At 36.4% G+C, this 15,432-nt stretch overlaps 1 protein-coding gene across 1 annotated transcript in view; it reads right to left on the bottom strand.

Moving 5' to 3' along the window:
- The window catches only part of LOC129454938 (interferon-inducible GTPase 5-like), a 197,576-nt gene that overhangs the window by 90,521 nt on the left and 91,623 nt on the right, over positions 1 to 15,432 (bottom strand). The gene's annotated exons all lie outside the window — the stretch shown is intronic.

Below are 15,432 nucleotides of genomic sequence, written 5' to 3'. Positions count from 1 at the left end.
GTATTTAAAATACGTATTTGAAATACAAAATAGTATTTTGTATTTTGTATTTTACAGCCTTTGAAAAAAATGAAATGTAATTTGTATTTAAATACATTTAAGATGAGTATTTTTGTATTTTTAAAATACTCAAAATACTTTGAGCCAGTCAACCAGTCAGGGTGCTGTTTTCATGCATCAACTAGTTTAGACCAGACACCAGAGTTTAGGTAAGCAAATATATCTGTGCAGCTTTTAGTGGGCAATAATTGAAATGTTGGATTGGGAAAAAAGCAAGGGCGATTGAATTATTGGGTGTGATGTGATTTGTGTTATTATAACTGTCGCGGAAGGAAATTCAAATTCAACGCTGACAAATAGGCCTACACTTTTGATTTAAAGGAAAACCACAATTTTTCCATATTTTACTAAGTTCTTACCTCAACTTAGACAAATTAATACATAACTATCTATTTTCAATGCATGAAGGAAGAGCACTTAGTTTGCAGGAGTGATGATGTTGCTGCGCCCGAGGTCGGAGTGCTGCAAACGGAGTGCTCTTTCCGCCATACAATATAGTTCTCATTTTTTATCCACTTAAAAATCACCACGTTTTATTTTGTGCCACCATACTTACTCGTGTAACTACTCATGTAACAGTCTTTAAATAGGGAAAACATGGAAGTGTTTGGTGGCTTTTAAATTCTTCCCTGTTTAGATCCTAAGGAATAAATGGGACTAGGCTAAATGCTAACACATTAATGACACGCTGTGCAAAGATGAAGTGCACGTATTGAAAAAAGATGGGTCTGTATTCATTCATCTAAGCCGAGGCAAGAACACAGTAAAATATAAAAAAACTGTGGTGTTTTCCTTTAAAGGCCCTTTCACACGTGACGCGGCAAGTTGCTGATTTCTTTTTAGCTTTGTGCAGTTGAAGTCTTGTTTACACTTTTGCAATTCGCATGGCTCTACTCTACGGCATGAACCTGCAGGCTCCTCAGTAAACCTGCAAGACTTTAAGCTTGACGTGCTCTCTGTTGTATAATTCTGTGAAATGACAGAGGGCGACTTGTGAGTAATTGTTCTCAAAACCATCAAAAAGCAGCGATGAGAGGAAGTAGTTTGCCAAATAATTTGTCAAACACTCGTCTCGTGAGAAGTTTGTAAATATGTGGATTTCTTCACATATAAACTGGTTAGGTTGTGGGTCATTTTGACGACACATGAAAAAGTTTTTATGATGTTTTTATAAAACATCACTTTACTTGAATGGGTGTTCATAAGGCTGACATGACACATTCATAACCATGACATGACACGTGTCATGAATATAAAGGAGATTTTATTGATGTTTATGACTACTGTCATTAAGTGTCATTTGTTCAATTATGTCATTTTTATTGCAAAGATGACATTGTTTGAGATGTCTTTGTTATGGCAACTTGACATTAACCAAGACAACATAACTGACCACTTTTTACCAGTGATACAAATTGAATTTGTCATTGAAATGTCATCAAGTGTTAATACTCTGTAAAATAGTTTTATAACAGCATCATAAAGATTTTTCTTGACCTCAACTACAGTGGTACAAATATAATGTGTCATTAAGTGTTAATAATATTTGACACAGTATTAACACTTAATGACATTTAAATCACAGTTTAATGTAATGTTAACCCACAAAGCTAGGTAGTTTCTTAAGTTTGATAATAATTGTTTATGATTTATAACAAGTTGTGTTGTATTGGTTTATGTCAAGTTGTCATAACAAATATATCTCAAACAATGAGGTATGTAAAATAAAACGAAAGTTTCTAAGCAGTTGCACACATCTAAATGCTTTTTGGCATTCAGAAATAGACCCAGATAGATTTCAGCATAATAGGGATACTTGCACTGAATCACCAATTTCACATGTTTTTTGTGTATTTTCAAAATACAAAATACTGTATTTGTATTTAAATACATTTTTCCACACAGTATTTTGTATTTGAATTTAAATACATTTTTCCACACAGTATTTTGTATTTGTATTTGAAATACATTTCCATGTATTTATGCCCATCTCTGCTTGTTTGCCACGTAGCAATAAAAAATATACTAAAAACCTTGATTATTAACCTTGGTTAGTCACATTGTACTGCTATTATTTTGAACAAGACTGTACATGGACCCACACAGAATCGTGGACACACTCTAGATTTAATTATCAGTAAGGGTGTAGACATTTCATCAATTGTTATTAAGGATGTAGCACTGTCTGATCATTTCTGTATTTTCTTTGATATATTAATCTCTCCTACTATTGAAACTAAATCTTTGTCTGTCAAAAAGAGATCCTTAAATGAGATCACCAGTGGCTATTTATGAAGGCTATATCTTTAACACCAAGCATATCTGCAGACTCTATTGATTTTCTCCTTGATTCCTTTAATTCGAAAGTTAAGAGTGCAATCGATAATATTGCTCCTGTAAAAGTTAGGAAGAAGAATGGCAGGCAAAAATCACCTTGGAGAAACTCAACAGCGGTGCAGAATATGAAGAGACAATGCAGAAAGCTGAGCGCATGTGGGGGAAGACAAAACTTGTAGTCCATTATAATATCTATAAAGACAGCCTTCGTGCTTTCAATGTGGAACTAGGCAAAGCTAGACAGACTTTCTTTTCAAATATTATAAACAACATCACAAATAACACACACACTCTTTTTGCTACTATAGAGAGACTAACAACCCCCCCCTCCCCCAAGTCACATTCCAAGTGAAATGCACTCAGACAGCAAATGCAGTGAGTTTGCTTACTTCTTCTCTGAGAAAATCAATAATATCAGAAAGGTGATCAGCACATCCTTGAGCTGCGCAGGGGTCAGACAAGTTAGACCACAACATCGGAAAGTAGTTACGATGTCTGATTTCGAAGCAGTTGATGGTAAAATTTTGGAAGAAACAGTACAGCATCTTAAAACATCAACCTGTGGCCTTGACACACTCCCAACATCTTTTTTCAAAAGTGTCTTTAACTGTTTAGAAGCAGATCTCCTAAAAGTGGTAAATGCATCACTTAACTCTGGGACTTTTCCAAAGTCCCTTAAAACTGCATTTGTTAAGCCCCTCCTGAAAAAGAGCAACCTAGATAACACTGTATCGAGCAACTACAGACCAATCTCAAATCTTCCTTTCATAGGCAAGATAATTGAAAAAGTTGTTTTCAATCAGCTGAACAAATTCTTAATTTCTAATGGTTACTTTGACATTTTTCAATCTGGTTTCAGACCACACCACAGTACAGAGACAGCGCTCATAAAGATAATAAATGATATTCGCCTCAATACAGACACAGGCAAACTATCAGTGCTGGTGCTACTCGACCTCAGTGCTGCTTTTGACACTGTCGATCACAACATACTTCCTGACAGGCTGGAAAACTGGGTCGGGCTTTCTGGGATGGTCCTGAAATGGTTCAAGTCATACTTAGAAGGGAGAGGTTATTATGTAAGTATAGGTGGCCATAAATCTGAGTGGACATCCATGACATGCGGAGTCCCGCAAGGCTCAATTCTTGCGCCACTCCTGTTCAACCTGTATATGCTCCCACTAAGCCAAATAATGAGAGAGAACAAAATTGCCTATCACAGTTATGCAGACGACACTCAGATCTACTTAGCTCTATCCCCTAACGACTACAGCCCCATTGACTCCCTGTGCAAATGCATTGATAAAGTTAACAGTTGGATGTGCCAAAACTTTCTTCAGTTAAACAAAGAGAAAACAGAAGTTATTGCATTTGGAAACAAAGATGAAGTTCTCAAGGTGAATGCATACCTTGACGCTAGGGGTCAAACAACTAAAAATCAAGTCAGGAATCTTGGTGTGATTCTGGAGTCTGACCTTAGTTTCAGTTGTCATGTCAAAGCAATAACTAAATCAGCATATTATCATCTCAAAAATATCGCAAGAATTAGATGCTTTGTTTCCAGACAAGACTTAGAAAAACTTGTGCATGCTTTCATCACCAGCAGGGTGGATTATTGTAATGGCCTCCTTACTGGCCTTCCCAAAAAGACCATTAGACAGCTCCAGCTCCTTCAGAACGCTGCTGCCAGGATTCTGAGCAGAACCAGAAAATAAGAACACATCACACCAGTCCTCAGGTCTCTACTGGCTACCAGTTACATTTAGGATTGATTTTAAAGTATTATTAATGGTATATGCACTGTAAATAATAATTGTGTGAATTAGTTATTTCAACTTACTTTTTTGTAGACATAACTACACTTTTATAAATTGTTGAAACAACAAGAAAATTTAAGTTTTTTGTCCTAAACTAGGGTAAAAGTTGAATAAACAAGGATAATTGTTATTTAAACAAAAAAATGTTTGTTGAAAGAACTGATTCACATTTTCGCGGGCTTTACTTAAAAAATCGCGAGACTGAAGCTGACCACGGACTTCCTCCACACATCTCTTCCCGCCTTGGTGACTGACGGACGTTCTGCAGGCGACATGTAAGGTACGTTTTTTAAGTTATATTGTTTCATATTGGTTTAAACTATAACTGTATACTGATCTGGTCGAATAAATATCCAAATTAATGAAGTGTTTGCAGCTTTTGTACGCAAACCGAATCTATATACGAGTAAAACTGCGCCGACCACCGAATATTAAGGAAATTAACTTAAGGATTTATAAGGAAAACCTGTTTTATGTTGCGGTCAGCCAGTGTTGGTGGCCAATCGAATCAAAGAACGCGGGTGTTACTGGCCAATCATATCAAAGAAGGCAGGATTTACGGTTTACAGAAGCTGAGGTAAATTCCCTTGTGAAAGAGTGCAACACACAATGTAAGTAGCTAACGTTAAACATTTTAATAATTGACTCTTTTTTGTCATAAATCTTAAATTTAAGTTTATTGACGCGGTTAATGTAGTGTACTTTGTAAGTTAATTGTCCAGACCAGATTCGACGTGACGTCGCAAGATATAAGAAAATGTATATTTTCCGTGTTATTTACAGTTTTTGTCCTCAACGACAATACGTTACAATTGATGCTAACAGTTACGTTTTGAATGTTGCGCGTCGCGTATGGAGGTATCAGTGTGACGAGACATAAAACAATAACAGAGCCATGCCATTACACAATGTCCACATCAGAAACGAGGCGACGTGCAACATTTAATACGTTTGTAAATGTGTTGACGAACCAATGGAAGTTGGCACTATTTCTGTCATGCACGCGCATGTTCTCTCTCTCTCTCTCTCTCTCTCTCTCTCTCTCTCTCTCTCTCTCTCCTCTCTCTCTCTCACAAACGCACAGTGTTTGTTTACAAACTTTTACCTCAACTTTTTTATAAAGCGTCAAGAGAGTACAGTTAGAATGACAATTCTACTTATGTCATTTAAACCACTTCTATTTATTAAGAGTCTAGTTCATTTATTTTCATATAACTATGAATTAACTATTAGCCATGTATTAATCCTTAGCAGATTTGTTGTGGGACCTCTGTAATTCTGAAACGCTCCATAGTATATGGCCCTGATCAAATGCATCAGATTTTAGACTTGCATAAAATAACCATTTAAATCATCTTATTGTTGTTGTTTTTTGTTACAGAAAAATGACTAATTTCCCAGGATTCTGACAGTTTAATGAAGTGGACATGCAATCTGTGCTCATATACAGGGAGTGCAGAATTATTTATAAGTTGTATTTTTGAGGTTTACTTTTGTTATTGTACAACTACAGTGCTCTTGGTCAATTCAAAATGTTAACAAACCCTCAAACCTGAGCATTTAAGTAGTAAAAGTAAAATTTTGGCTTTCTTAAGAGAATATTTCTATGTACACCATTATTAGGCAACTATTATTGTGCAGAATTATTAGGCAATTAAATGAAAAACAAAGATTTTACATACATTTACAAAAAAAAATAATAATAAAAATATATAAACTCAGTGAACAATATAGCCACCCTTCTTTTCGATAACAATCACAAGCCTTCCATTCACGGATTCAGTCAGTTTCTTGATCTGATCTGAACCCACATTTTGTGCACACGCAACCATAGCCTCCCAGACACTGTTCAGAGAGGTGTACTGTTTACCTTCACTGTAAAACCCCATTCACACAGACCTCTGGTCCCAGAAAATACCCGTAAAATTGCCAGACAAGCATCTGTGTGAACAAAAACTTGTTCCGTTAATCTTCTGGGATCGTTGCCGGAAAGAGGACCTAGTAAGATACGCGGGTAACCCTCTGTGTGAACAAGAAGCCGCAAGAATGCTGTAATGGGCGTGTCAAAGTGAGGATGCGCGCGTCATCATCACAACACAAGTTATGGTTCAGCTCCTTACAACGAGAGATAACATGCATATAAACATTCAGCATGAGAAATGTTGCAAACTAGATTGAAGCAGTTATCGGGAAATGATATATGAGACGCATAAACAATGACGCACGTGCCGTAGTGAGAACGCGTGTGTCATGGCAACATAAAGTTGGTTCAACTCTTTAAAATGAGGGATTTACAACATTCACTACGAGAAATGTCAGCAAACTGGACTGAAGTTTAAAGTTAGACTGATGGTAAGTTAGCTCGTTACTTACTGCGTTGAAACTGAGATCATTCAGCAGCATAAAAGAATATCGCATCACGTGCTCATTTGAGCTATAATAAACGAAAATACCCGCACGTCATCCCAACAAGATATATCGTTCAGCTCATCAAAATGCGGGTTTTAAATGCATTTAAACAATCACGATGAGAAATGTCTGAAAACTGTATCAAAGCAGAAGTCAGGGAGCTTGTCAAACATCCACTCTGAAGCTGAGATCATTCACCAGAATAGAACTGTGCGTTCACGCGATCCTTTGTAGTCTTATCATAAACAAAAATGCACGCGAGTTGTTTCTGGAGAGAGAAATAATATATAATATGCAAACTTCAGACGCTGCGTAGAAGAGAGGGCGGGACTTTCAACGGGTCACGTGTCTTTCCGGGACCGTCACAAGCCGTGTAAACTTGGCAGTGTAAATGAAAAAAAATCTAACTATTCCGGAAAAATCCAGGATGCATATAACGTGTATCTTGCGGAATTTGTGTGTGAAAAGGGCTTAAATGTCCTGCTTAAGAAGGGATCAAAAGGTCTCAATAGGGTTTAAGTCAGGTGAAGATGGGGCCAAGTCATTAGTTTTTCATCTCTAGAGGCTGTTTACACTTGGAATTAACATGTGTTTTCGTCGATCGGATCAAAAGTGGACGACGTAAATGCCAGGTGTAAACGGTGTTCAAAACGTTTTGAGCTCGTCCACTTTCGACCACTTTAAACCACATCCAGAGGTGGTCGAAACCGCTTTCGATCGGATCGCTTTGGAGTTGCGGAACGCACATGTGGTTGAATGCGTTCGAACAGCCACACGCGACCGCCTTTTCTCCGCCCATTTATCTAATCTGAGGTATTAAACACAAGTTTTACGTCTTTTTTTACTTCTGGTGTGAACATTCGGTGAACGGCGCTATTTTTAGCCTTTCATTGATAAATCTAAGCAGCTGATCTCCGTAGTTTCGTTTTGAAAGCGTGTGAAAGTTGCACGATCCTATTTCATGCTGAAAATTCAAAGAAAGCTCTTACATACTCATGTACAAAACACTGTGCAGCATGTTTACTTGCTAAACAAGCAGTGCACTCCGACAAAATATTAGTTTGCGTCCATATAAACTCATAATTACTCCCGCTCGGGTTTGAATGACAGCAGAGAGACTCGCCCATCGTCTCACAGACCACCCCCTCATAGTATTCAGCACAGAAGCGGTCGAAAGTGGACAAAAGAGACGGATTTAAATACCAGGTGTAAACGTAATGTGTCTCTCTCGTCCACTTGTGATCCGATCGATGAAAACACATCTTAATACCAAGTGTAAACAGCCCCTAAGGCCTTTACTGGCCAGCCATGCAGTGGAGTACTTTGATGTATGTGATGGAGTGTTGTCTTGCATAAAAAAGTCTTGAAAGATGCAAACTTTTTCCTGTACCACTGCTTGAAGAAAGTGTCTTCTACATTACAGGCAGACAAGCACAGACAGGTATTATTAAAGATGAGCTAGTTGGACCTTTTTGGGTTGAAAATGGAAATAAAAACAACTCTCAGACCTACTGCCAAGTTTTAGAAGACACTTTCTTCAAGCAGTGGTACAGGAAAAAATCTGCATCTTTCAAGAAGACTTTTTTATGCAAGACAACGCTCATCACATGCATCAAAGTACTCCACTGCATGACTGGCCAGTAAAGGCCTTAGAGATGAAAAACTAATGACATGGCCCCTTTTTCACCTGACTTAAACCCTATTGAGACCTTTTGATCCCTTCTTAAGCAGGACATTTACAGTGAAGGTAAACCGTACACCTCTCTAAACAGTGTCTGGGAGGCTGTGGTTGTGGCTGCACAAAATGTGGGTTCAGACCAGATCAAGAAACTGACTGAATCTGTGAATGGAAGGCTTGTGACTGTTATCGAAAAGAAGGGTGGCTGTATTGGTCACTGAGTTTATATGTTTTCTTATTTTGTATTGTTTTGTTGATTTTTTTTGTAAAGGTGGAGTTTGTTTGTTGTTCTCACTTCAACAGGTGAAAAAAAACAACTGATATGTTAAATCTTTGTTTTTCATTTGGTTGCCTGGTGGTTCTGCACACCAATAGTTGCCAAATAATGGTGTACATAGAAATATTCTCTTAAGAAAGCCAAAATTTCACTTTTACTATTTAAATGTTCAGGTAGAGGGTTTGTTAAAGGAACAGTATGTAGGATTGTGGCCAAAACTGGTACTGCAATCACAAAACTTGTGGCTAAAACTGGTACTGCAATCACACAACTGGTGGCCAATACACAATATGACAACATAAACATCAGTTGAGGGCTGCAACTCCACTTTTTAAATGACAATATCCTGGCCGGACCACTGTTGTCAGTAATATAAGTATTTGAAATAAAAATGATTTCTTAATGTCTTGTGACATATCAGGGCCATTTTATGATTAATTGATATACATTTCTTACATACTGTTTGAATTGACCAAGAGCACTGTAGTTGTGCAATAACAAAAGTAATCCTCAAAAATACAACTTGCCTAATAATTCTGCACTCCCTGTAGTTCATCAATCATGTTAGACATTATATTAATAATGAAACAACATATAAACTTTCTATAAGGTAATACTCCAACATTATGCAAATGCCCTTACAATATACTACAAATGGATAGAAAGTGTTTTCAAAAATTGTATTTACTCCATCTTGTAGCGATGTGAGAAATGTAACCAGTATTTAATAATTAAAAACTGAATTGCAGTCAGTGATAGAATTCTTTAATGTTTTTCTGAATACATACTGGAACCTTACTGAATTTACTAATTTGTTATTTTTATCTTTGTAATTTCAGCCATCAGATGAAGAAGACATCCTAAAAGGCACTCAAACGGGCATTTTAATCGTAAGTGAGGAGCCATGTAGAGACGTGCTTCCAAAGGCAATAATTGACATATTGCTCATTTTAGAAGAACGTCTGGTGGTTACTGAAATCTCGGATGTCCCCAAGGCATATGGACTGCTAATGGTTTTGCTTTACGCCGTTAACATTGACTACCCCAAACACATGAAGTACACCTTTACGGCCCTACAAAAACTTGTAATGAACATTGGTGGAAGCCGCTGTTCTTCACGTGTTCATGGTCTTTGCAACAAGTTGCTATGCAAAAAGTAGCTTTTTTTAAAGAACCTCTAAGCTCTTCTGTGCCTTTAGCTAATTTTGTAATGTTTGTGTCAAGTTCTGGCATTTTGAAACCTTTTATTCTCTTTATGCACTTAAAGGACAAGTTCTGTATTTTACACTTAAAGCCCTGTTCTCAGAGTGTTTATGATGAAATAGAACGGTTTTCAGATTGTTTATGATGAAATAGAATGGTTTTGACTGAAATTTCGACGTGTGCGGCTGCCCCGAGAGTTTTCGGGTGTTTGTTGTTTCGCCTCCCACCTCTACAGTGGGTTTATAGGTGCACAGGAACAGTCCTTCCTAAAATGCATTAAAGTTTCGTTTACAAAGACGCGAAACTCACCGAGCGGTCAGGGGCGCTCACTGACACGCCCACACAAAAACCGCCGCAAAAGATGCTCTCCAACAGGTGTTTTAGCATTCGTTGTAAACTTGTGGACCTATTTTTCCAAACGCCTCACACTCGTATATTCTTCCGTTGAGAGCTTGAATAATAGACACTCCAGTTGGTGGCGATAATCCGCCTTTGCCAATTGCAAGAATACAAACAAAGTTCCCGGTGCGGAGTAATACTGTACCTCACAGCACATCTAATACAAGTCAATGGAGTTGGACAAAAACTACGATAAAACCTGTTGGAAAGGATCTTTTGCAGCGATTTTTGTGTGAGCATATCAGTGAACACCCCTGACCACTTGGTGAGTTTCACGTCTTTGTAAACGAAAGTTTAATGCATTTTAGGAAGGACTGTTCCTGTGCACCTATACACCCATTGTAGAGGTGTGAGGTGAAACACAAACACCCAAAAATTCTCGGGGCAGCTGCATATGTCCAAATTTCAGTCAAAACCGTTCTATTTCATCATAAACAATCTGAAAACAGGGCTTTAAGTGTCAAATACCGAACTTGTCCTTTAATGTTCATCTTTACATCTTGTATTTACTGATATCACGGATGTCCCCAAGGTATATGGACTGCTAATGGGTCTGCTTTACACTGTTAACATTGACTACCCCTTATGGAAGCAGCTGTTCTTCTTGTGTTTATTGTTTTCGCAAACAATTTGCTATGTAAAAAGTAGCTTTTTTGGAGTACCTTTAGGCTGTTGTGTGCCTTTTTGCAAATTTTGTAATGTTTGTGTCAAGTTGTGACTTTAAAATATTTTATTCTCTTTACGCACTTCATACACTTTAAGTCAGTAAATACCAGACATGAATATGAACAATGTTAAATGTACCCAAGGAATTCGGACTCCTAATGGATGTAGTTTAATCTGTTTTTTTTAAAATAGTAGTTTCTAATGAAACTTCTAATGAAATTGGTGGAAGCAGCTTTTCAGTATTTATGGTCTTTGCAACAAGTTGCTTATTGTGCAAATTCTCTGTGTCAAGTTGTGATATTTAAAGGTGCAATGTGTAAATTTTAGTGGCATCTAGTGGTGAGTTTACGAATTGCAACCAACGGCTCAGCCCACTGCTCACCCCTTGCTTTTGAAACGCATAGAGAAGCTACAGTAGCCGCCACTGGAAAAACACGTCATCATCGGAGACAAAAATGTTTTTCCGTTAAGAGCTTCTGTAGAAACGTGGCACAAAATGGCAACTTCCATGTAAGGGGACCCTCGTGTATGTAGATAAAACATCTCATTCTAAGGTAATAGAAAAATAATGATGCATTATAAAAAGGTTTTATACACCCATACTAATGTAGTTTTGTATATTATAATGCATTTCTGTCAAGACATCCTTCTAAAAATTACACACTGCACCTTTAAAAAATGAATTTATGCACTTCATGATATTGAAACACTTTGTTTAATTCATATTAAATGGTACAATAAACTAGTATTGGTATGTGTTGTAAACTGTTATTTCTAAAAGCTAATTTGCAGAAAACATCTTAATCAAGTTAACACAACACAAAAACGTTTATCTTAACTAGAAATTGTAAGGCAGTGGGGTTACAAATGTTTTTTTAGTTTAATTAACACAAATTGTTTAGTTAAGATAACACACATTTTCATTTGTTACAACAACAAAACATTTGTTGTCTGGACTAGAAAATAATCAGGCATGTGATTGGCTAAGGACAAAAAAGCAGGAAAATATATTGAGACCCCCCCCACACACACACACGCGCCAATCAAACTGGTTGCGGATCTATACGGATAGTAAAGTAGGACCCATAACAACTTATTTGAACAAAAAACACATTTTAATTTATTTTGCAGCTAGATGTGCAACATGCAACTTTTTTGTACAGTATGACACATAACAACTTATTTGGTGGATGTGTAACAGTGGGAATCAAAAGCAAGTGTCTTGTCTACTGCTCCATTGCCACCTCTCTCTATAACAACAACCATGACAAAAAAATATGTTTTAACTTATTTTTGTTTTGCATTTTTACCCAACGTTAACAGCTAAATGTGCAACATGCAAATGTTCATGTCAAAAGAAGGCCTATTTTGCAGACATCCAAATAAAATGTAGGCAATGGCTTATAAAGATTTTTTTTCCATATCCACTTAGGTTTCTCAGCTTGCACTCTAGCATTTGTGTGATCCAGGTAACGTTACTGTAGCTTTGCATAAAAAATGGTTATCACTGGCATGGCTACTTTTAATTTTATACTTTAAGTACATTTCCAAGCCAGTACTTTGATACTTTTACTTGAGTAAAGAAGTTAAATCAGTACTTCTATTTTTACCAGGGTATTTTTTAATACAAATATCTGTAAAAATGTGCTACACAGGACCTTTAGTTATAATAAAGTGTCTTAAAGGTCCTTTTTTTCTAATTTTAGACCCCTGTAGAGTAACTTTGTTAGCTGTTAAACATAAACAATAGAAGGTTGACACTAATAAATAAAAGTAATTGCAGGGCTCGCAAAATTTTTAAATCCCTGGTAGCCCTTCGGGCAGGCACTCTTAAACTTTTGGTAGCCTGAAATGAATATAAGTAGCCCGAAAAAAAATACATTGTTTAATGTAGAATATTGATAAATCCTGGATTTCCAGGATTTTCCAACTATTCCTGCCCATCCCCAGCTAACAATCTTTGGTTCCCAAAACTTTCCCCTAACTTTAGTTTTTGGTTTCTAAAACGTTATTTTCCAAGGTTTTTGGTTAGCCAGGATATGTTTTCTTTAAGAAAATAGACATTGCCATAACGTTATTTTTAGGTTAGTTTAATGTTCCCCTAACATTAGAATAATTTACTTGTTCTATTCCTGAAATATTATATGAATGTATTATAACATGGGTTATTTTTTAATAAAAAATACTTCAACACATCACACATTGTATTTAGATAACATGGTATTTTATCACATATATAAACAACCAGTGACTTTAACACGCAACACAATATAGAAGACTTAAAACAGATATTTAATAAAAAGGAATAAACATTTATTTCCCTTTAGGTTAACAGATCTTACCATAGCAGTTTATTTTCGCTAGAATAATGTTAGACTCTGAGGTAAAACGAAATGTATTCTATTTGCTTTAAGTAAACATATATCTTACCACTGCTGTTTAGTCACCTATCAAAAGCTTCTTACATCATATTCTCTTAATAGCCTAGACATGTCAAATCAATCGGAAATCACTCAAATATATTTTCCTTCTCACATACTTAAGTTAGTATCTAAAGAAAGAAACGCTAAATTTCATTTTTGTTTTTACCTTATAGACTAACATTGCTTTAGCGGCTAAAACAATGTTAGTCTATGAGGTAAAAACGAAATGACGTTAATTTATTAAATGACTTGAGTTCGCACTTTTTGCTGAGCACAAGAGCAAAGCACCCAGGTGCTCATGAAGAGCGAAGCCAGGAAAAGCGCATGCAGAGGGTCGCGCACATATCAGATGTGCACATTAACGGATGGGTTTAACTATGCTTTCACTTCATTTCTCTCATTTCTGTGAAAATTGCCGCTCCAAATCCACCAAGTAAATCGACGTGTATATAAATGCCGCTTTGTTTCGCGTCACGCGAGTGACAGCCAAACGTCGCAAATGAGGAGAAGAGAGGAGATAAACGATCGGAAACACGTCCTTGTTGATACTTGGAAAGGAAGGAAAAAGCATCTCTTTGTCATCTGACGTCCCGCCCGGTGTGGCCCTGGTGCGGGGAGACGGCGATTGTGGTTCCGTCCCGGGTTAGCATGACGACGGCTGTGAGACACCCCCCTCCCCCCTATATATTTTTTTTACATATCTGCATGATTCACGTAGGTCACATTTTCAGGTCGGAAAATCCGGAATTCCGGATTAATCCGGAAAAATCACATCCCTGAATAATACTTAAGGCAACTTGGGAAAGTCCATCAAATTGACTTATTTTTAAAGGTTGACTCCACTTTAAGTTATTTCAACAAAAAAAATATTGTTAACTTAACAAAGAATTTTAAGGCAGCGGGGTAACAAAGTTTTTAAAGTTAACTCAACAAATTTTTTACAGTGTGGGTGATTCACACGAAACCATTGAAACACCATGGCACTAATGATTTTAGCAATAAAATGTGTAATATAGTAATATTAAAAAGAATATTCATGTATAATAATAATGAAGAAAAATTAGGAAAATGATGTGTCCATTCCTGATGTTCTCATCCTCCGCAACACTTCTTGAGAACACTTTAAGAATTTTAATAAAGTTTGATTTTGAGTGACCAAGCACATGGACCAGTTACTTCAAGATGGCTACCAGGTAAGATCATTTTTTTACAGTTAATTTGAAAAATTGTCTTGTCAGAATGCTTACACAACATTTTGATTATCATTACCGCAACAGATGCTTATTAAATGTTAATTTAATTAATAGAAGCATAATACTTTAATTTTAAATGCATGTGCAGAATCTCCAAATATGTTCTTTCAGGTTTGTCATGTCATTTTGAAAATATGTCAGTGTTAATGTTTTCTGACTGTTCCGGTAATGAGATTTTTTAAGACTAATTTTTTAAATAATGTTACAAAAAGTGTTAAATGATAAGTAAAAGTTTTTAAATTAATGTTCCCATTTACTCCAGACTTTGTTTTTCAATGTCTGGTGGGAAAAAAAGTAAATTTAAGCAATTTTTACATTTTCATGCTTGACATTTTTAAAACCAAGTTTTCGTGAGAATCACATATAAATCACTCAGTGGACTAGGAACTCAATACATTGCTGATATGCTCATTGAATATTAACCCAACAGATCACTCAGATCATTAGGATCACATCAGCTAGAAATACCAAGGGTTCACTCAAAGCAAGGAGAGTCAGCTTTTAGCTTTTATGCCAGTCGGAGTTGGAACCAGCTTCCAGAGGAGATCAGATGTGCTCCAACAGTAGCCACATTCAAATCCAGACTCAAAACACATCTGTTTAGCTATGAATTTACTGATTGAGCACTATGCTGCGTCCGAACTGATTGCACTATATTATATATGCACTATTTTAATTATTTTTTATTTCTCTTGTTTTTATTCTTTATTCTTTATAACTGTTTTATACTTTTATTCCTGTTTTATTCTTTTTCACACATTTAAACAGTTTTTATTAAAATCACATTTATTTTCTTTTAATTGATATTTTAAATTCATGTATCTTTGATTTTTGTTTTCTCATTTCTATGTAAAGCACTTTGAATGACCTCTGCAGTGTCGGCGCCACGAGCGGGCCCTAGGGGGCATGG

The sequence above is a fragment of the Misgurnus anguillicaudatus genome, chromosome 20 (assembly GCF_027580225.2).
Source record: "Misgurnus anguillicaudatus chromosome 20, ASM2758022v2, whole genome shotgun sequence".
Taxonomy (NCBI): domain Eukaryota; kingdom Metazoa; phylum Chordata; class Actinopteri; order Cypriniformes; family Cobitidae; genus Misgurnus; species Misgurnus anguillicaudatus.
The sequence above is the reverse complement of the archived record's forward strand: the minus strand, read 5'-3'. Positions and strand labels throughout refer to the sequence as shown.